The sequence below is a fragment of the Protopterus annectens genome, chromosome 4.part0, assembly GCF_019279795.1.
Source record: "Protopterus annectens isolate FY-2018-M chromosome 4.part0, PAN1.0, whole genome shotgun sequence".
Classification (NCBI taxonomy): Eukaryota; Metazoa; Chordata; order Ceratodontiformes; family Protopteridae; genus Protopterus; species Protopterus annectens.
This window is the reverse complement of record NC_056733.1, coordinates 1663289714-1663312295: the sequence shown is the minus strand read 5'-3', so window position 1 is coordinate 1663312295 and position 22582 is coordinate 1663289714.

Below are 22582 nucleotides of genomic sequence, written 5' to 3'. Positions count from 1 at the left end.
AGTTTCCCCTTTCCAATGTCTTGCAGTCATATCCCTTTCCAGTGTTTTGCAGTGGTATTCATATTCTGAGGAAGGCGTGATCAAATCTGTTTTATTGGTGATTATTTGGATTTGTGTGGCATTTCTTTTTCATGCATAAGTAACAATGGGAAGGACATATTGCAAATAGATTAGAAGAGTACCTGTTCCTATTGTTGTTCTGATAGCCTTATTAAGACAGTGGAGACTATACTGGCCTGAAATAGAAGAGCATCAAGTTTTTTTCTTGTATTGTCTAGGTGAAAAAAAAAGTTAAGACTTGGGTCAAGCCAGAAGTCTAGGTACTTAAATGAGGGTGTATTTTTTCAATGGGTGGGTTGTTGTGATTTCAAATTTTAAAGGGTTTGTAGTTTTGATAAGCTTTTTCATAGACACAAAACTCCTTGTTTTAGTGCAACCTGACTTGTTTCTGAACATTGTGGATTCATGTTGAGTCTCTGAAGGTAGTTTAGGTGGAAACAGACCAGAAACTGTTCGCTGAAACTACCTTGAATGAACAATGCAACATTTATTTTTCTATTTATTTATTTACTTATTTGCAAGACCCCTACATCCCTACCATGTGGGGATACACCCTACACACATTCCAGACTAATATAGCAAGATTGCACAGCAGTGAAGAAAAAGCAAACTCCAGTGGTGGGAAAAGTAGTTTCAGTGAATAGTACTTAATCTTTTTTCATTTGCGGAAACTACATTTGTTCACATGACATATTCCTAATATCCGACACATTTACCACTGTCAGTATTTGTGATATATAAAAATCAAATAAAAGCTTCAGCGGCATGCACCTTCATTTTGGCTTCTTTCATTACAATGGCCCTGGTGAAGGACCTGGAGTGCCTAATAATTTCATAGTTGTTGAGGTGTATAGGTGTGAATGCAGTCCATATCCTTTCTTGGGAACACAGCCAGCAAAATTGATTAAATCAGAATACTTGTATGATCTGCTGTTCAGAAGGCAACAAACTAAGCTTGATTAATACATTTTGTTTAAATTAATCTGAGAATAGACAACGGTAAAACTATTTTACTGATGTTCAATGTTCTTGGCTGTAAGATACTTTTCTTAAAAGTGTTCACTGTGTCTGCGTAATATAATATTAACTTGTTGAAATGTGGTACTGTCCCATAACATTTATTTCTGTTTATTTAACCTCCAACATCCCCAGAGAATATCAAATTCTTCTGAAATGTAGAATGATTTCCTAATATATATCCATAACTGATTGTGATTCCTGGGGAAAATTAAAACAAAGAAAACAAAACAGATTCTTTGCCAAAAATCAGGGGCCCCATCTGACATAATCAGTTGAGAAGGAAATAAAGAGATAAGGGAAAATTTTCTTAAAGAAATGTTTGTTCTTTTAAACAACCTTGTCCACAGAGATAGTCTAATGTTCCCTGTTGACACTGCAATGCATTTCTCAGATGTTTGCTTTGCTTTAGAGAATGTTTTTTTTTAGTACTGGGCCTCTCAGGCTTACAATACTGTTCAACGAATTATTTGGGCTGATGCACCCTGAAAAATGCCATCTGGCTGTGATTAGTATGTTCAGAAAGTAATATTGCTTTGATTTTTGTCTCTTCTGTATTGTCATATCAGGCTTAAAAGAATCACAGAAATATTCCAGAAAGCTAGGTGGCATTATTTCATGAACAAACTGATTACATAATGAATGTACATTTTATGCAGCTTTTTTTTTTGTCATTGGCACCACAAACTGGTATAATTGCCTAAGTTTAATGTTTAGAATATCTATATCAGTGTCTGGAACAAGTGTAGATTTATTTATTTATTTATTTATTTGACATTTGTTTACTGGGATGGTCTGACTGGGTCAAGAAGAACCCATTTTCAACTGAGGCCCAGGGAGAAACACTCTAGTTACTGAGATGTACAAACTTTGTACAAATACTAAAGAATTATACAGAAACATGGTAACTGCTTAAGTTCAAGAAGTAAGTACATTACTACAAATAACACAGAAATTGTACAGAAACATGGTATTCACAAGAGTAATCACAAGAGGTTCAAGAAGTAAGTACATTGTTAAAAGGCATCTGATAACTATATTTCAGTATATACCAGTAAATTATGCAGATTGATGAAGCACAGATGGAGAGACAGAGAGATTCAGTGTGATCTGTTCTGGAGAAGACGTTAGCCTGGATCAACACAATGGCATAGCCAGATGTCAGTCACATGTTATTTCAGTACAGATTTAAAGGCAGGTAGGTTTGAAGTAGTTCTCACAGCTTTTGCAACATAGTGGGAGTACAGACTTAGTCCAGCTGACTTAGAAGGTTTGGATGTAGTGAGGAGCTCTTTATCTGTGGACCTAAGTGATCTGTTTGGTTTGTAAGGTTTTGATTATGCTGTTTAGAGCTGTTCAGGCTAGGAGTTTGTAGACCATGTTATGGAGTGTTATTAGTTGGGTATTAAGTAGGTAGTTGGGGAATTCCATCCAGTTTTGTTTTTTGTGGCAAACTTGCCCACTTTATTATAGCATGTTCCATTCTGGATCTGGAGGAGCTCGGTAAATTGGTAAGTATTGGTGCTCCATAGAGCAGGAAGGGAAGAAGGAAAGGTTTGGCAAGGGTGGATTTGGAGGAAGAGGTTAGGGTGTTTTTTGTTTTTATATAGTGTGTCAAGTTTCTAGTGAGATTTATTGATGTTATGTTGTATGTGGAGATCAAACTTTAGGTGATAATCTATGATTACACCAAGTAGCTTGATGTGGTGGACAATTTCAATGGCGGTGTTATCAGAAGAGAGAATTCTGAAGAAGTTTATATTAGTAGTACAGTTCTTTGGCTGAAAGAAAAGCAGCTTTCTCATGCTTTTGCAGCTTCTGAAAAAAAAAACAGATGAAATTGATAAATAGTTAAATATTGTAACAGATATATATATCTACCATGCCATCAATGCAGAATACTGTGGTACTGTGAATCTTTTTTTTTTTTCAAAAAGTGTATTACGCTGCACCCTTTTATGTAAGTATATATGGGATTAATTTAATTTAGTAATACTCAAACAATTTGAATTACTGTGTTAGATGAGTGCTCAAGCCTTCTAAATTGGAGTATGGACAGATGTTTTCCACTAGAGACAGCAATGGAGTGATGGAGGGAAACTGGCAGGGTTTGTACATATAAAGATGAGTAATGGGCTCTTAGAGCATTGACTATCCCATGGCTTGAAAAGGCTACACAGATCAAGGTGAAAATAAACACATAAGCATTTCTGCATATCCTGTATGGGAGTCAGGAAATGTTGGCTTTTCCCTGCCTTGCTACACTGGAAGAGATTTCTCATTGGAGAGGCAGAATGCAAGGCAGCTGAGATGCGAAGGAAGACATCAGTACCAGCTGAGGTTAATGAATGTAGGAATAGTAATGGTGATGTAGAATGCATACGATAAAGAGTTTTAAATGGATGTGTTCTAAATGACTGAAGCTCATTTGCATTATTACAATTAACTGAAATCAGACTTCATTGATCCAATTAACGTAATGCCAGCAATAACCTGATGAGAAAACTGCTACTATGGAACAGCTACACATCACAGAACTATGAAATGGTGCAAAAAGTCAAGTACTCCTTACACCCTTCAAGCTGAGGAGTCTGCCATAATCTGTATCACCATCGCTGATATATACAAATTAAATTCTACACAGTAAGGGATGTTTAGAATAGTAAAAATTCCATTTTCCCTGAAGTCATGTACTCTCAAAGTTGCCCTGTATAAATAGAAGTAACATGTGGTGACTAACTCCCTCATACACATTGGGATGCAGTGGGTATCCCCTAAAAATCCTCTTCCAAAATACAAAATAATTTAGCATTTAACTGGTGATACTATATGTTTCCTCACCTGAATACTGCTCAGGTTTGTATGGTCATAAATTAGTAGGCCAATGGTCAGGATGGTTATATAGATCCTTGACATGCATCCTAGGAAGTATAGCTGGTAAATTTAGCTTACTTTTTGGTTAGGACTAAACAGTTAATACCAGGAGAAAATGTAAGTTAAACCTGATCATTATCAAGCCTTAACTTGAAAAACGCCAATGTATTGTACCATGTGATATGCAAGGGATGTTATTATTCTATTGGTAGGGAATATTTTAACAAACCCATCTCTCAGAGAAGCCTGTGTATGCTGAGCCATAACTACAGCTAGGAGAAGGAGGTCACCACCATGGGCACAAGTTGCTAAGAAACTTGATCTAATGGTGATGCAGCAGTTCCAGTATTTCTTAATGAAACCATAGAGATGCTGTGCTTACCATAAATGAATGTAGATACTGCATCTGTGGTCATGGCTGAAGCACATAAGTGCTCATTGTGTATGGAAATTTAAGAGTAGAAAGCAGTTTTTTGCATTTGTGGCAAGAAGCTAGATACAGTTCTTCTTTTCTCTTTGGGGGTGGGTAGATGGGGCAACAGGTCAGAAAAGTGCACAAGAAACAAGATGACATAGCTACAATTCTGAGTAAGAGAATTTTTTTCCCAGCCCTGAAGGGATGCTGGAGTGTGTACAAGACAGAAGAAAGAAAGATTTTTTTGTTTACTTATCTGCTAGCTAAAGAAGGAGAACCCTTAGATTCTCTTGGTAAAAAAAAATGTTTAGTTATTTCAAGTTGGCTTATTTTATTGGAAAGATGTAAACAAACAAATATATTATACTCAATAATTGGCCTAAAAACATAATAATTTGGGGGTACTGTGGCATATCTGATTCTAGAAAATATGCCATTGAAAATTTACTGGGTAATTTAAAAGGATTGCCTTACTATTATTGGTGCTTAATGATCAGAGGAGAGTCTGCTGGTTTTTAATGTTCCTAGAGCATCACTGGCAGTATTGACATTAAGTGCAGTTCTATTTAAGTGATAGTGGCATAAATTTGTTTCTCAAATACAACCGCCCTATATTTTTGGATAAGGTCTGAGGCTGTGGTCAGAACAATAAATGCTGACTAGCCCTCCTGAGGGATTATAAAATTCTGTAGCTTAAATAATCACGGCAGCCAGTTTACAGTTATCTGTGCACTTAACCACAAAGCTTTGTGTCTGCATTACACAGAGAACTAAATTCCAAAGAGAAGGGGACCTCTTCCCAAGTCTTGAGGGAATCTACCAGTGATTACTCTACTAGATGAGACAGTATCACCAACTATGTTTCATTGTGCTTGACCTGAGAGCCAGACTGCAATCCATCCTGTGATGTATGATCAGTATTAAATTTGGCAAGTTTATTAGCAATTCCATCATGAGCAACTGTATTGAATGCTTTAGTAATGCTTATAAAAGTGTCACTGACAAAATTACCTCCCTCCATGGTTATAATCATCCCCTTAAAACATCAGCCATAGTAAAGACCTGCCCTTCTCAAAACTAAACTGAGTAGGATCAAGACTTTGTAAGTTTCTAACTTTGCTGTTGATGAACTTAGGTGACATATGCTCCATTAGTTTACAGACAGGACTGGTAAGTCTTTTCAAATGATAGCTGAATTACTTATTTGGGACTTTACTGAGACATTATTTCAGTTGAATGTGACTTAATATATGTTTAAGCAAATAGGCTTCAGTCATTCAATCAGTTAAAGTACATAGTTATGTGGTTATAGCAACATAGTCATATCTAGGATAATAAATTTGTATTTGGTACAGGCATTAAAAAGGTCATACTTGTCATTCTTCATTTAGTATTATCCGCTATGAGGAACATGTATATTCTATTTTCATGACCTGCTTTGGATGTATTTAAGATACCCTTTGGAACTGAGCTTGCTTGTTTAGATGCAGAAATGTTCTATTTAGCCTTTATTATCCCTGTAGTAAACAGTATTGGGTGTTATTTTGATAAGCCCAACCCTGGAACACCTGCAATGCTCAAGTCACATAAGAAATAATATAAGAAGTCTTTGCTGGAAATAGATATATTTTTTCTTTTTGAAAAACATTGACAGTAGACATGACAGAAGATGACAATAACATCAACAGGTCTTACCGTAGATGTTTCCGTAGGAGACTAAGGATACCTGACCATCCCCATAAGGTGAACATGCCATGGCCTGCTTGGCTCCAGGTACAATATTCTCCTTCATTTATTTAACAGACTTAAAATGTTAATGAAATAAAGTCACTTTTTCCAGTTGTTACTTCAGCATTTAAGGCATTCCATCTGTGGATTAAAAAAAATAATATTTATTAATTTTCTTTGTAGACATTGTTTAATTCCTTATGTTTCAGTTTACACAACATACCTGCATTAATGGTGTACAGAACTAGCAACAACAGCTGGCAAGTATCCTCACTTAGTGCATTTACATGCTAGAAATCAATTTCTTTTACAACAGGTCTATTTAGAGAATTCTCTGCAGCTAGTCCAATGTCCCTATCGCAAGTATATTGAACTCAGAATTGATAATGTCAGGAGTGCAGGGAAGCAGAACTCCTTACATGGGAGGTGTAAGGATTTTGCCCCCCCCCTCCACACACACACACACACACACACACACACACACACACACACACACACACACACACACACACACACACACACACACACACAGACATACTCATGTAAAACAACAGCAAGTTGTTCACTTTTTGGTCAGTTAATGTTATTCAGAACAGTGGAAATCAATTTATCAAATCCCAAGTGTTTTATAAAAAGTCAGCAATGTGTTAAGCCTATATATATATATATATATATATATATATATATATATATGTGTATGGGTCTACCTGAGATGGTCGACAAGCCATTTGATTGACTTTCATTTGGTCGACAGTTCATTTGGTTGACAGGCAGATTTGCCCCCCTCCCCAATGTTGTGCAACCCTGGAGTTGATACATATAGTTAGGGGAGGGTGTGGGGGGCTGTGCCCCCCACATAAAACTGCTTGTCAACCAAATGAACTGTCGAACAAATGAAAGTCTGACCTGTCGACCATGTGATAGGGATCCATATATATATATATATATATATATATATATATACATACACATACATATGTGTATATATATATATATATATATATATATATATATATATATATATATATATATATATATACATTTTTTTTTTTTACTGAGGGTCTGTTGATTTTGTATTCACATATTCGGCATTTAAACAATAGTCATTTGCCTAGAAATTTTAATCATAGCTGTTTTTTTTTTTTTTTTGCATTATTTCCCTGACATGCTTGTTTTGGGTATCATTCTAGGTTTTCTGAAAAGAGCAACGTGTGAGCATTGCTTACTACTTTTCAGCTTTAGTGGGATTTTTAAAATGTATATGTAAGTTGTACTGCATTTGAGCGGGCTTGTCCATGAAAGAATGAAATGTTACTTATCTTTTTTGACTCGATCAATGTAATACCTTCATCACAAACTTTTCTGATTGGTATAGGCAGTGTTGCAATTCACTAGAAATAAATTCTCCATACTAGCCAATCCTATACTGAAATAGAAGTATATAAAAGCTGAAACAATTGATGAATAATTTTAATTCTGTAATGAGTTGGTAATACAAAAGTAAATCCAAAGTGCTTGAAATATGGTTAGATTTTAATAGTAGCATTAAGGTATCCACAAAGTGGGGTCTTATTTCTGTGAATCATGTTTTAGCGTGTCCAGTTGTGACTTTGGGTTTTTATGTTTTATGATTTCCCAGTCTTGATTTAAAAAAAAAATACTTGTTCACTTTACTTGTATCCATTATTTATTTATTTTCAATATACACAACCCACTAACTATTGACAATGTCCTTCAAACAGAATATATATATATATATATATATATATATATATATATATATATATATATATATATATATATATATATATATACATATATATATATATATATATATATATATATATATATATATATATATATGTAAACTTCTAACAAATGCTTTGCTATACAAAGAGGTTACTATGTTTAAAACCAATAAGGGAGTCAGTTTCAGAGAGGAAAATTGTCATTTCTGTCAAATTTAAAATAGTTCATGTATGAAAATCTGGAAACAGAGTTAACTATAAGTCTGTAAAATTATCAGTTAGAGATTTCTCAGCAGACTGAAGTTGTTTTTGTATGCTGCAATTGTCAGCTGGTTATTATGTCTGGTGCTACTTTGAACCTATAACTTCCTCAATGACTGTTTTGACTTATAAATCCTTAACTAAATTAAATAAAATAAACATTTTGCTGAGGAAATAATAGAAAAAGTTTTGTTGCTTTTTCCATCTGTGTCATTATGTTTTAAGTTTCTGCTTCTGTATATGATAAACATTATGATTCATACAATTATAAATAGCAGATCCTGCCTACAGTGATGAATAGCAAATAGTTTTATAGTCACCATTTTTATATCCCTTTCCAGTGCACTAAACAATGGTCTGGAAGCAAAAACAGCTTTCTGCCCCAGCAAGACTATTAACCCGTTCCCTTCTGATGAGCTGTAGAATAATTCACTTTATCCTGAACCTTTGAAAAAAGTAAAGTTACATGATCACAGTTCAAACAAATGCTCATATCTCTACAGCCATAAATGTTACTAAGAAGTGTAAAACACAAACTGTTCAGCACAAACTCATGTTTGCAGTGGTGCTATTCATTAAATTCTTTGTATTAAGACTGCACTGTATAACTTACAATTAAACTCAAGTGAATAACAATTTTGTAATGTTTTATTAACAACTTACAACATCTCAGTAACCACTCAAACTATACATATACTTCCAAAAGCATCTTTTTCAAACAGCGGTGAGCTGTTACATGAGTGTTGTGATTCTGAATACATTATTCAGTTGCTGAGTTACTTGTTGATGTATACACATTTAGAAAATATGTATAATTATTATAAAAGCAACACTTAATACTGCTTTAACAACACTAGTCTGAGGTCAGAAACCACTGCAGTTATGTTGCCTATCATGAAGTCTTCAATGAGAAATCTTTCATCAGCTTATATGTTATTAATATAAGTAGGAATAAGTGATATTAGATACTTATGCAGTGGTGGTGCTGCGGTAGCGTTGTCGCCTCACAGCAAGATGTTGTGCTGTTCAATTCTCAGCTAGAGTGTCTTCTGTGTGGAGACATGCGTAAATGGGCGTACCTTCATTGAAGATTGTGCGTCAGGGCTGTCAAACTCGGCACGTAAAAAATCTACTGCCAATCATTGGACTGGAGTTCCGCTGTGGCGACCCCTAACCGGGAAAAGCCGAAAGACACAAACAAACAAATTTGTGTTGCTGAAATGATAATTACAGAAGCACTTGGAAACTTCACTATGGTTTAAGTGTACTAGATAAAACTCCTTAAAAAGTACAGGTACTATTACATATTACTGATAAGATGTTATATATACAAAAATTATATTGAATGTAAAATATACTACTATAAACAACATAAAATATAAACATACCACTTTCCTCTCTAATTAAAATCTAATGTAAATCCTACATCCTGCTGTACCCTTGTAAATATTGTCATGAAATGCATAGTGGAGATGTACAATGAGTGTGTTACTGTGTAGCAGGTGTACATGTACTCAGTAAGTGCATTAGTTAATGACAGTCAGACAACATCACACACACAAAAACAGTATGAAATACAAATTTATACAATGTAAGTAATTTCATTTTTTAAACATATGCACACTGATTGCTTGCGCTCACTGATTGGACAAACCAGTCTGCATGCTCATTGTAAATTCAGCATTCCACCACAGGAAGAAATACTGCCAGATCATTTGCTCCACACTACTGAGTGTGGAATTGAAAATGTAAAAAAAATGGCATCCATCATCAGTAAACTGCTGCATGGATCAGAACAATGCAATATATTACAAAAAAAAACTCACACATTTCAATGCCAGCACTGCTACATTGATCCCCATGGCATATATTGCAAGCTCTTACCTCCCAAAATGGAGATGTCTCCCATTATTAAACTGACATTTGTCCTCATTTGTTGGAAATAACAGCTTCTGTTAAGAACAGACCAAAAATATAATGCAATTGTCTGCACATTCTTTGAAGATCTACACAAACCATGTAGACTCTCCTTAGAAATCACCACAGTAGAATAACATTAAAAAAAAGCATCAGATACAGCAAATAGTGCATGTACAGTACATACATTGAAAAATAACAACGGTTTACTTCTGTGTGTAGGCAACATAGGATTTACCCATAGGTGGCATGGTTTCATGACGAGGGTTCAACCATCACGCTCAAACCACACCAACCATGGGTAAATCCTGTTACCCATGCACAAGTAAATTATTGGTAAAAGAAGCACAGGTGTTGTTTAAAAGGTTGAGATTATTTTAAGTAACACCTCGGTTTATTTTCTCATATACTTTGTTTTTAATTAAACTTTATATCTTTCCTGTTCTGCTAGATGACTTCTAAGCCTGCTGCCCTGATCCTTTAGTAGTTTCATAAAACATAAGAAATATAGGGAAGACAATGACTGGAGTAGTGTCAAATGTTGAGGAATAAACCACACAGACCCAAAAGGAAATGTCCTTATAATATACAAGGTAGTACCTCAGCTAGCACTGTGTTGACCGAACAGCCTTCCTTATAATATACAAGGTAGTACCTCAGCTAGCACTGTGTTGACCGAACAGCATTAGGAAATTTCCTTATAATATACAAGGTAGTACCTCAGCTCGCAATGCGTTGACCGAACAGCATTAGGAAATGCCCTTATAATACACAAGGTAGTACCTCAGCTAGCACTGCGTTGACCGAACAGCATTAGGAAATGCCCTTATAATATACAAGGTAGTACCTCAGCTAGCACTGCATTGACCGAACAGCATTAAGAAATGTCTGAATAATATGCAGGGTAGTACCTCAGCTAGCACTGCGTTGACCAAACATCATTAGGAAATGTCTGAATAATATGCAGGGTAGTACCTCAGCTAGCACTGCGTTGACCAAACAGCATTAGGAAATGTCCTTATAATATACAAGGTAGTACCTCAGCTAGCACTACATTGACCAAACAGCATTAGGAAATGTCTGAATAATATACAAGGTAGTACCTCAGCTAGCACTGCATTGACCAAACAGCATTAGGAAATGTCTGAATAATATGCAAAGTATGGACTGTGTTGAATGAGTGAATGAAACAGAAGTATGACATCAAGGAATGCATGTAATATAGCTGGCAGTGGTGCATATATATTGCCAATAAATGAGCCCATTAATTCACAAATCTTAGACACATCCTTACAAAATTTATCACTACTACCATTCAGTCCATTATTGTAAAAAATTATAACACTGCATAAAAACTCTTCAGATTTTATTGTGATCAAATAGCATCATAAAACGTACACTATATGCAAACATAGCCTGAATAAAAAGGGGTAGAATCATACAATCTAATTATAATCTTTATAGTTAACATTTTAAGCAGAAGTCACAAACTCAAAGTACCGGTGGTTCTGTATGAGAACTAGCAAATTCAGAAAAGGGCCATGGTCACTAAGATAAAAAGAAATGCAAGCAGTATGTGGATATAAAAGTAGTATAGTAGCTCCCCTCATTTGTAATTATTCTAGTTGAGGGGCTCTTGAGGTACAGGGACCATTACTTTCAGATCCCTCATTTTTAATGAGAACTCTGTACCACCAGTTCTCACAATTTGGCATTTACAGTAGTGTTACCCTTCTTAAAGATAATGTGCAAAAATTTGTCTCTGTAATTTCTTTTTGCTGTATTTTTGTTCTCATCACGCAATGTTTTTTTTTTTTTTTTTTATGCTAAAAGGTACAGTTTTTATTATAGTTAATTCTGTGGAACTTTATTAAATTGGTCATGATAACTTTTGGAGTCTGTGTCACCTGACCTCACTTTCTGATGATGATGTCAAAGTGGGTGGGCATGTTTTCTGTACTCTGCAGCACATTTCAATACAAAGTGAATAAATTATGCAGCACAGCCACTCAGAGGACAGTAAATAATGAATATCTGTACTTCATCTTTTTTACCCCTCTCAGCCAAACTCCATGGCAAAAAACACTTCTTGTTACCTAAGTAACTATTAACAAACAGCTTTTCCACTGCTTCAGCTCCTAGAGCTAACTTCCACCCTACTAAGCATGTCTCTTTTCTATTGCTGCCTCACTTTAGCAATTTTCCAACACACCTAAAAGAAAGTACCTACCATTTAAAATATAAAGTGTAACTTAAAACTTAGCTGTTAATAAAAATTCAGTTGTGCCTGCTTCTCCACTGGTCATGTCACGTAACCTTTATACGATTCCTTCTTCTGCTATTTGACCTTGTTTTACTCAACTCTCTGCATTCCATGGAACATGGGCTAAATTCTTGGCTAGGCTTATAAGGGCCTCAGGGTCAGTAGCTATGATCCTATGATCCTATTCCCACGAACCTGCCTGTAATTGTTTGCTATATTCTTTCAGACTTGTTGTATTGTCTTAATTTCTGTACTTGTCCTTTTTTCTTCTGTCCTTATCTTAATAACATTCTACATTTTTGTATCAGCCGTGAAAATATTTTCACCTTGGCAGTGCCTGAAATTTGTCATTTTTTGTCAGTTTACCTTTTTTCCAGTTCCACATATTACAAATGACTTCCTAGTTAAGGGTATTGTGCTTGGCATACAGTGCAAAAAGAAAGATGATACACTTTAGTAAATACTGTCTACCACACTGTAGAAAACAAATGTATATTATGGAATGATCACTTCATTGCACCTTCCTCTTCACAGATGAGCAAATTATTCAAAGATTTTTTTCTTTCCAGCACTAATACCTTGGTGGTATAACATACAAACTCACTGTACAGTATGGTTATCACTGAAGTGATTCACTCATCCACAGTGTTCTCCCTAAAAGTGATCAATCCTTAGGTAGACAACTTTTTGTTACACTCTGTGTCAAGCACTATACACCTTACTGAGACTACCATCCTGTCACCATCTAACTCTTATTACCTCACTCTTGAATATTATTGTTTATGTTACTTACTTATTTATTTTTGATTCATTATCTGATTGAATAACTGATTATACTGCATTCTGGTGACTTTGTAATAAAATATGCTTCAGACTCAAAAAAAATGCTTACCCACAGCAAACTGTTTCTCCCTGCTGCTGCATCATCAAAAGGTGGGGCCGGATAACATGTAAGCAGTAAGTAATTGGATAGTTGCTCAGTTTACAGTAAAGAGAAACACAAGTTTATTAAACTTAATAAATATAAATCCACTTAAGTGACTAAAGTAAAAAAAAAACATTTTAGGATCAGAAAGCTCACGTTACATGATGGGGGTGTAATTATACCAAAAGGAAATGGTAAAAAATGTACATGATCTTTCAGCAAGAATCAGTTTCTTCATCACTAGAAAAGCACATTTCTTTTACTACATTTTTTTCAAGTAATTCTCATTCTGCTGCTCAGGTGCTGTCCATCTTTTAAAAGTGGGAACATTGTAACTCATTTACCTTTTTTAACACTCTTCCTTTCCATTAATACAAGTCCCCAGAATACTTTAATCAGCACTTTAATTGCTGTCATCTGTATTAGTAAAAACGAACAGTATTACCCATCTCTTTATCTTAATATCATCATTCTGTATTATTGCACCAATCTATCTTCCAGGGATTCATTCACAGTGTGTACACATTGCATTAAAGCGAACATGATCAGTCAGCTGTGCATGATGAGCAGCATTGCTGAGTGTCCACGACTACAAGCAGCTCTACACATCAAGCAGCCCCTGCTTGAGTTTACAACACCTGTTACTGGCCAAGTAAGGCAGTGCTCTTGCACATAATGTAAACAAAGGAATGTATACAAACCAAAGTTCATTAAGTGAGTAATCGTGCACAGCACCACACCAAATAGGGCAAACTGGATTATATAAAATGCAGAGGGTGCCTAATAACACATATGTACAAGAAAGATCAATACAGTTGTAAGTAGTTTTGAAGGAATTAGTGAAAGCATATACATAAAACTGTGGCCCAAGTGAGAAAATTAAAATTTGTGGGCATACCTGCCATTAGTGGTATTGATAGTGGAAACAACAGTTGCTGCAGCAATATGTATGTTCAGAAGGTGGTAATTGAGATAGTCAATATATCACAAAACAGTTTGTAATGCAATCCATAAGGATCAGCCACAGAAACAGAATTTTCATGTTGAAAAGGCAAATTAATAGAAAATCATGTTATAATACATTAATGCATATTTAAAATATAACAGGTGAGATGTAAAAGCAAGACGATATAGGACTTGTTATTAAAAATATACTAAGATGGAAATCCTGGAAGACACAAGTCATGTGGAAACAGTCCAGTAACATCTGTTGTGAGTATAGGAATGTCAGTATATGCCTATGGGCATGATTATGTATGTGTGAATGGAAGATCACTTCTGATAGTTAGCCCCTAGGAGAAGTAATCACAACACAAGTATGCTTACAGGTCATTATATTCATTGGTCATAACTAGGCTTGCATTCCAAGTGACCATTGTGGAGCCTAGCCTAAAGTCCCAGTTACTCTCAATCAATTTCTGGTTATATGATGTGCTCAAAGTCATAAAGTAGTCCAATAATGGCTGAGGAATCAAATACCATAGCACAGGAACTACAGCTCACAGCCTTAACCGTCTTAGCCATCTGTCAGACAAAAAAAAAATAGTCTCTGTCTGGTTAAGTGATTTGTGCAAAGTCACACAGTAGGCAAATGGAACTTGAAAGGATCTAACCCTGTACCTGTAATTACAGGAAGCAGCTCATTAAGAACTGTCAGACCAACTGCCATGTCAATATTATATAATAACAACGGACGCATGCACTACTTGACTTTATTATATGTGTTTTGTAAGCATCATATTATATGTATACTACCTGCTGGTGCCACACATGCACAGTTACTGCAATACAACAAAGAAAGCCTCTGAAGGCAGTATACTATCATGTTGAAAATCAAAATGTCTCCTGAACTGAGCATTGTACAACAATTGTAATACCCCGATCACAACATGCTACATGCCTCACTGACAGGTGGAATGGTACCATCAGGTCATAAGTGGACTGTATAAATTGCCAGAGGTCAGAAACAACAGGTGTACACTGGCCTATAACAAGGATGATATTCTCTCCGCATAAGTCACTACCTTTATTGCATGGCCAATATCAGAGCAATGATGATGGAGGCAAATCCTCAGATGTTTTTGCCACTAAACAGCAAATGACAATAACTATTCCATGACACTGATAACTTGTTATGCCTTGTGATAACTGTAGCACAACATAAGTCATCATTATATTGTCCATGCTCTTAAGGATGTACAGCAATTAAAAGATGAACATCACCTTCTCATCCTAAAGCCATAACAATCTATGATAACATAGGTTCTATTACTCTGTGTGGCTGCTATGTAGCATGATACATGTTAAGATTGGCTGAATAAGCCATTCTTGCCTGTAACCATTATACTATGAAAAAAATAATAAAAGGCATCCACCACTGGATTCATATGTATGAATGTACATCAAGTTTCCCTTGATCTGCGCACTAACTGATAACTGTACACAAGGTTTAATATCCCAGATGTCAGACAAAACAAGCTCTTGAAGGGATAATTTGAGCATTGTATTTGCATGCATATGGCTTCCATTAAAAGGATTAGAAAACTTGTCCTTTCTCTTCCCAGTTGTAAATGTTCACAGTAAATCAAAATGTAAACATCAAATTTTCTGAGAAGCCAATGCTTCCTGTTACACCTTTTCAGGTCTGAACACCTGTTTATCTGAGTTCATAGAGCTATATGTCAACTACTAATGCCAGAGAAAGAATTGTGTCTCTGATGCATCATGAAGCACACACTTAAGGGGTTACATCAGCATAATTCCTTATCCCTTTTAGTGGTCACACAAGTTCATATATGAGATATAAGAACACAGAAAATGTTGGACATGTCATGAAAAATAAAGGGATTAATCTAAACCATATGGGTTGTTTCAATTCTCATTATTATTATGAAGTCTGATTCATACATAGTTCCATGCTTTATACCTTTCTCATTTTCCCATCTGATGTGTACATATTACTACCTGAAGTATGACTTTCTTTGTGATGTGGTCAGATGATGCTTATTGACAAGTCTTTGTGATGTGTGTACATTGTGCAAGATAATTACAAATCATCCATCCATCCATCTATCCATCTATCCATCCAGCCTCAACCCATTTTCCTATTTTGCACATGGGGTTGAGGGTGCCACGTCTGCAGTGACAATTATTTCAAGCCAAGGTTTACACTGCTGAGTGGCTAGCCCTGCTGTGGTATAATCTATAACTATAACTATATAAAACTATATATAACTACAAGTCATACATGCAAAACATAAAACGCTACACTTTGCATGTGTGAGTGTACAGTATAACCATCTGTTGGATAAGCTAGTGTTCTTTGTGACTATTGTGTAACACATATACATAACCATATTTAAACTCTTTCCTAACTAGGTCCACACCCCATATGACTTACATGAAATATGTCTGAGTCATCAAACTGATATAGTCATGTAAATGTTAGTCCTATGTTGTTTTATCCAGCTTATATCTGCTGATAAAGAAATTTCTTAATGATTTTGCTATCTGTTATATCCACAGTAGTTGAAACTTGGATTTAAACCACTGCCTGTCTAAGTCCACACTCTGTATATCTGCCACAGGATAATTTAAACTACAGGGGTCAGAAAGTACATACTTCACAAGTATGACTTTAGCATTGTTTTTGAATGTTTATGAATTCCCTAAAATGTAGATTAAGGAAACAAAATCCTTTAGGAATGTCAGTGTTCATGCAAGTGTGAGTCAACCATATTGCCATCTGTTGGGTGCAGCAATCCTTTCTGTCTCTGTTGTTATACACTCATACATTATTTATTTATTTTATTTATTTAACATTTGTTTATGGGAAAGTCAAACTGGTTCAGGACCCCATTTTCAGTGGAGGCCCGGGGAGAAAAGCTCCAAATGATACAAGAAAGTTAAGACAATTTACATGAACAAGATAAAAAACAAGTATTAAAGCACACATTAATAATAATTGAATACTAAATAAGTACAGTGAGATAGATGCAATAATAAATAGAAAATAAGTACAAAGAGGTAGGTAAAATAATAAAACGTAATAAATTAAAGTGAACTGGTAGATTACAAACTTTTTATATATATATATATATATATATATATATATATATATATATATATATAGATATATACATCAAGTAGAAGTAAGGTAAATAATGAGAATTAGAACATTAGATGCAAGTAGATACTTAGAAATATGGGAAAGTTAAGGGTGTAGAAATATGGAAAGTATGTTAGTCCAATATGCTAGTGGTTAGTAGATGAAATTCCTGTTTTAGGAATAGAAAGGAAAGTCCATAGAGAGTGACTGGAGTTCACCTGTTAAGGAAAGAGCAGGGGCAGGTCTGATGTAGAAAATGTTTTTAGGGTGTGTTTAAAGTTGTTAAAACTCTCAGTGGTAATAATGTTTTTTGGCAGAGAGTTCCAGAGCTTGGAGGTGGAATGTGAGTATAGACACTGTCCAGCTCTTTTGTTTGGAATGTAGACTATTAGGAGTTGTTTGTTTTCAGAGCAGAGGGATCTTGTAGGTATGTAGGGTTTTAGTACAGATTTGAGGGCTGGGCAGCTATCAGGTGTATATATCATTTTATGTGCAGAAAACAACTGTACTAGGCTTAGGTGTTGTGTGAGTTTGAGCCAATTTAGTTCTTTCAGAGCGAGACAGTGGTGGGAATGGTAGGGGTAATCTGTGGTGAATTTGACAATTTTATGGCATCAGGATTGGAGTTTGTGTTTAAAAGAAGATTGTAAATTGGTGTATAAGGGGGCTGTATATAACAGTGAGGGAAGCAAATAGGTGTTGGCAAGGGTTTTTTCTGGTGGAGCTATCCAAGAAAGTTGTTTTGTCTTTAGAGTGTTCCTAGTTTGATGTGTGTTATTTTAATGCTATTGCAGATGTGGTACTCGAAAGTTAGTTTTTTTATCTATGGTTACACCTAGAAACATAGCTGTGGGAACTGTTTCAATTTCTGTGTTATCTTGTGAGAATATTTTAAAGTCAGCTAAGACTGGTTTTGTCGAGAAAATCAGGAGTATTTTTTTAGGATTTAATAGTAGCTGGGATTCTCTTAGCCATGTCTCTATTGAGGTGAAGGTGGCTTGGGTGAGTTGCTGGAGTTGTATGTTACTGGAGGAGGAAATTATGGTAGTGCCATCTGCATATTGTATAATGGAGCTAAGCTAGGCTTTCGAATACTGGCCAAGGCTCTTGCCGTCCCCATAGTGCCTTATTTAGGCAAGGCTCAAAGGACAAACCAACCACCATAACCAGCACAGGTAACCAAAAACTAAGGGTAATGCTACTCAATGCCAGAAGTCTCAACCTCAAAATGCATGCACTCGATGTTTGTGCAGTGACAGAAACCTGGTCCAAGGCTCCAGAGAGCACCCAATTCATATCATACCTTCTGGCCTCAGTTACCAGATCACAGTACAAAGGGCGGAGGTGTATCCATATTCATCAAGGATACCCACATTTCCAGGTTAGTGGCACAGCATGATGCCCTAGAGATCATCCATGCACAACTATCAGCAGGCAAAACCACATTTCAAGTCGTAAAAAAGCAACGAAGAAAGCAACCAGTAGCAAAACAACGAACACAGTATCCAGCAAATCTTTTAATAAAATCTCTGACGTCTCGGCCAAAGCCTTCAAGGAGAATAAAAATGTGTACAAGCACCCATTCTTTTATAACAAAACAATTAACCAATCAAACAATTAAATAATTAATTAAGCAATGCTCTCCAATTGAACTCTTCATTAAGCCCATAAGGAGACATAGTTTTATACTTTAAAATGAATAAAGCTTCTTTTTGTAATAAAACAGTTTTAACATCCTGATGACAATACAATGATAGCTTAACTTGTTCTAACATAGTAGCTTTTAAACCTACACTACTTTTATTATGAAATTCTAAAAAATGCAGAGCCACAGGGCTTTCTATATTGCCATTATTAATGTCCCTTATGTGCTCTAACAGTCTCAGTTTAAAAGCTCTTTTTGTTTCTCCTATGTAATAAATATTACATGGACAGCAGAGAGCATAAATAACCCCTACTGAGTTACAACAAAACTGCTTAACAGAAATAAACTTAACATCATTAATAAAAGGAAAACAAGATACAATATATTTACAGGCTTTACACCTTCCACAAGGAAAGGTGCCAGTTTTACATGGTTCTTTATAAAATGAAGAAGGAGGTATACTGAATTTACTTCTAACTAGAAAGTTTTTAATGTGTCTACCTCTCCGAAAAGAGAATTTTAGATTAACATTCAGCCATTGTTGAACATTTTTCCAAGAATGTAAATAAGACCAGAATTGTTTAACTATATCAAGAAATTGAGAAGTAAAACATCCATAGGTGGTCACAAAATACATATTTTCCTTATACTCCCTACCATTGTTATATTTAACCACATTATTATAAAAATAATGACTATTTTCACCATCAGAAGGTTTAACCCTTTTAACCAACTTGTCAAAGCATCTATTTAAAGTATCTTTATTATACCCTCTATTCATAAAAGACTCCACCAGACAATTCATTTCTTGCTGAAAAATATCAGGTCTCCCACATAATCTATAAGTACGTAACATTTCACCATATGGTAGTGCATCCAGAGTATGAGGAGGATGGCCACTAGTACCATGTAAATAAAAATTAGTACCTTCAAATTTTCGATTAATCTTAGTAATAATCTTCATACCATCAGAAATATCACATTTCAAGTCGTAGCCTGTTATAGATCACCCACCATGTCCAAAGATGCTCACTCAGCATTCCTTGAGGCATTGGAAAATATAAAGGTCCTACCCAACACCATAATTTTGGGTGATTTCAACTACCCTGGTAAAGACTGGGTGAACTACCAAAGTTCTAACTCTTATGCCCAGTGGTTCATAGCATTTATAAATTCAAATGCCCTTGAACAACTGGTATGTTCTCCCACTAGAGGGGACAATGTATTGGATTTAATCATCACAAATATGGGCGCCCATTGTACCACACCCGTTATCACTCCCTCTCTGGTCAGATCAGACCACAAACTGATAACCCTGGACATCATCACCCCTCCACCTCCCCCAGTCAAAGAAACTATCGTAAAAAAAACTTTCCAAAGCAAACTTCAAACTACTTGTGTCAGAAATGGAAAGCTTCATTATTCCCTTGCAGAAGGATAATGATATCCAGGATGCAGAGTCCTACACCAAGGCACTTTATATACATCTTCAGGATTGCATGGACCGTGCTATCCCAAATAAAACCAAGACTCCTTCCTCAAGCAAGAAGAAACCAGTCTGGTGGACTCCAGCCATAAGCAAACTATACAATAAAAGGAGGAGACTTATACAAAAAAGGCCAAATCTCAAGTAGAAAAATCATCCCTGATCAGCATTAGTAAGAAATTGAGGGCCCTCATCAAGACAACTAAAGCCAATTTCGAAAAGAAAGTTGCCAACGATGCCAAGAATAACCATAAGGCCTTCTATGGTTACATCAAAAACCTAAATGGCAATGCTCAGGTCTGTTCTGAGCTAGTACAAAATGGAACAAAATACACTGACCCCACTGACATTGCCAACATCTTGGCTGACAGGTTCAGTGCAAATTTCTCACCCCCTCAACACCTGCAGGGCCTATTACTATTCCAGGGGATTGTGTAACTCCAATTATTACTGATATGTTGGTTAATAAGGTTCTATCTAAAGCTAAAAACACTGCCTCCATGGGACCAGATGGTGTCCTGGGCTGTGTCATACAAGAGCTCCAAAATTAATTAACCTCGCATTTGAATACCCTGTTTAGTCTCAGCCTCTCGACAGGATATGTGCCCATAGAATGGCGCACAGCAACAGTGGTTCTGCTGCACAAGGGTGGGCCCACAACCGACCCCGGGAACTACCGACCAATAAGCCTGACCAGTCTGATCTGTAAGAAAATGGAGTGAATCATTATGGAATTCATAAATGGAGAGATTGGGAACCTCCAAACACTTGACCCCACACAGTTCGGCTTCATCAAGGGCAGATCATGCCTCCTAAACCTGGTCGACTTCTTTGAGACAGTTACTCAGGCTATAGATAAGGGAAAGGAGGTACACACAGCTTACCTTGACTTTGCTAAAGCATTTGACACCATTCCTCATTTGGGTATTATTGATAAACTCACCAACCTGGGCATAAACCCTTACGTCACAAGATGGATCGCAAACTGGCTCTCAGACAGATCCCACAAAGTAAGAGTAGCGGGATCTATGCCCAAATCCAGACCAGTAACAAGTGGTGTGCCTCAGGGCTCTGTCCTGGGGCCCCTCCTGTTTGGCATATACTTCTCAGAAGTACAGGCAAGCACTGAAGAGCAGTGGCTGACCAAGTTTGCGGATGACTGCAAACTGGGTGTTATAATAGAGTCTCCGGCTGACATGGATATCCTCCAGAAGGGCCTTAATGAGACTGATGCATGGTGTCAAAGCCATGGTCTCAAGCTAAATGCTAAAAACTGCATAGTAATCCCCTTTGGAAAAAACAGAGTACCCGTGAACTACCACATAGGAGGCAACCCCCTGAAATCTGAAGAAGTAATAAGGGATCTAGGGACCCAAGTAGATAGTCAGCTTTCCTTTGATAGCCATGTTGCCAGGGTGGTTAGAAAATCCTTCTATGTGACCATCTGATCACGAAATGGTTCGCATCAAGATTTAAGGATATAGTGGTGCCCCTCTACTCTTTCCTCATCAGAACCATTATTGAGTACAATGCACCAATTGGAATGTACCTGGCCAGGCATCTCCAGTAGCTGGAGAGACCACAAAGGTACCTCACTAAGAGGATTACTGGCCTCAAACAGTTGCCCTATGCAGCACGATTGAAAAAACTAAGGCTTTTCTCTGTTGCATACCACCTTCTCAGAGGCGATCTCTGTCTAGCATACGGAGCCATGTCCAACCCTGAACTGTAGAACATGCTCTATCTTAGCAAAACCAAATCTACTTGAGCTATACACTCTAGGGATATAAACCACAGCACAACAATGAATACAACATGCTGGAGGGATAGATTCCCTTCGCAAAGACTTCTCTCACTATGGAACAAGGTCCGGATCTACATAAGACAGAGCCCCTCACTATCACTCTTCAAAAGGAACCTTGATGAGTGGATGGGTAACAGAAAGTTCACACCAGGGATCATACCAACAGCTCTACTAGATAGGGGCCAAGGGTACTAGCTGCTAGATCAAGAGCCTAGGGAACTAACCAAAGGGGCTGTGAATACCACACAACATGGCTGGGTTAATATATGCCTTCCGGCAGATAGCCCAGTACCTACCTATGAACCTATGAACCTAAGTATGTTGAGGTATG